Genomic DNA, 1959 nt, shown 5'->3' on the forward strand with positions numbered 1-1959 from the left:
AAGGCTGTCTCAACTGGGGTGTTTGTTCACACATATTCTGTGACCTAGACATATAATGACATTAATGTATCCATAAGATGAATACAGCCCAAACACTCCCCCTCATGGCAGTATGTTGCAAGAGTACGCTTTGAATAAAAATTGGGAGATTAAGATTCAAATTTTCTTGAGAGATTGAACAAAATGTCTTTCAAATGCTTAGTTCAGCATAAAAATACTTCAATTACAGAACTTCCATATTATCTCTACTCTATAAGAGTCATAACTTATGATTTGTCCTCTTGAAGAACATAATCACTATACTCCCAAATTTGTACCATTGGTCCTTGTATTTCAGATTCACATATAAAGATACTTAAGTAATATATTCCCATAGTTATAAAATAAGCATGTTCAAAATAGAACCCTTGATTCTCCCTCCAAAATTTATTCTTCCTCTAATTTCCATATTTATAAAAGTTTTCTTCATCTACTGCCAAAAAACTTATAATCATCAGGATAATTCTTCCATTTCACTTTTCCCCCATAACCGTTCCTTCAGCAAATCATGTCGTCCTAAACATATCCCTAATCCCTCCATCCCCATTGCTACAACTACAGCCCAGACCACTTTCAACTCTCATTTTGACTACTGCAATAGTCTCTTTAAAAATCTCATTCTTTACATCTAAGAAACCTTGTTCCCATTCTAGCAAGAGAGATCTTTTACAAGTATAAATCAGATCTTCGTGCTCCCTTGTTTTAAACAGTTCCATGGTTTGATATTGTGGATAATAAAAAACCCCAGTGCTTTCCCAGGCCTCTGGGTCTTACCTGTTCTGGCTCCATCCCTCATTTCCAAAGCATTATTTCAGCTACACTGGCCTCTCTTTTCCTGGGACACACCAAGCTCATTCCCATGTTGGTACCTGAGCTAACCAGCTAAATAAACATTCCTTTTTGTCTGGAACACTCTTCACCATGAATTTTTCACTCACACCTTTTTTTCTTCCTCAGCTATCAGCTGAAATATCACCTCCTCAGAAAGACTACCCAACATAAACTAGCCCCATAGTCTTTTTCGATCTTACCATTCTGTCTTATTTTCTACATAGTACTCATCACCACCTGGTATTTTCTCATTTCCTTTTATCTTTCCATAGTCTATTTTTCCCTGGTAGAATATAAGCTCCTGAAGGCAGAGAAGTCATCTGTTTTATTTGTGTCTCTGTCTTCCACACTGAGAACAATGCATAGCAATATAGAGGCGCTCAAAAAGTACTTGTTCAATGAATGAATGGATAGTTCATTACATTAGTCCTGTAAAGTAAGATCACTTTCACCTCATCATGGCTTTGTCAGGTAGACTTATCTCAAGCTTTCAATCTCAGTCTTTTCACCACTCAGTAAACCCCCTCCCAACAGTTGTCTGGAATCCATATGCTCTCTCCTATAAAAATCTGTCCTCAATAAAGAATCTTAAACTCGATTTACCAAAAGCATAGATGGTTACTAACAGCCTACCCTTATCACAATCACAAGTACAGTATCATTTTAACAAGGATATATCCTTGACTGTAGAAATTACCAAGCATATGGAAAAGAGTTTTTCAGGATCACTCTTTTCATAATAGATTTTGCCAGAGCTTTTGGAATTTTTTCTTAAATATGTAATTGAAACTAGCCCTGTTTCACCTACCTTCTCTATCACAAACAGGTAATAATACAACTTACTTTTTCTTTCTCAGGACGATATAAAGAATCATGACGACAACAAATGAAATACATAAAAAAATTATGAGTGTACAAACTGTAGGTACCCAAAAAGAAGAACCAGATGTACCTGGAAAACACAAATCATAAACATGTTCTTTGTGACTCTACTTACTTTATACAATGTGCTATCTTATTATCTTTAATCTGCAATGCTCTTTTGATTTGCCATTCCTTCATTGGCATTAAAACTGACCCTATATAATT

Source organism: Propithecus coquereli, unplaced genomic scaffold, assembly GCF_000956105.1.
Source record: "Propithecus coquereli isolate 6110/MARCELLA unplaced genomic scaffold, Pcoq_1.0 Scaffold386, whole genome shotgun sequence".
Lineage (NCBI taxonomy): Eukaryota > Metazoa > Chordata > Mammalia > Primates > Indriidae > Propithecus > Propithecus coquereli.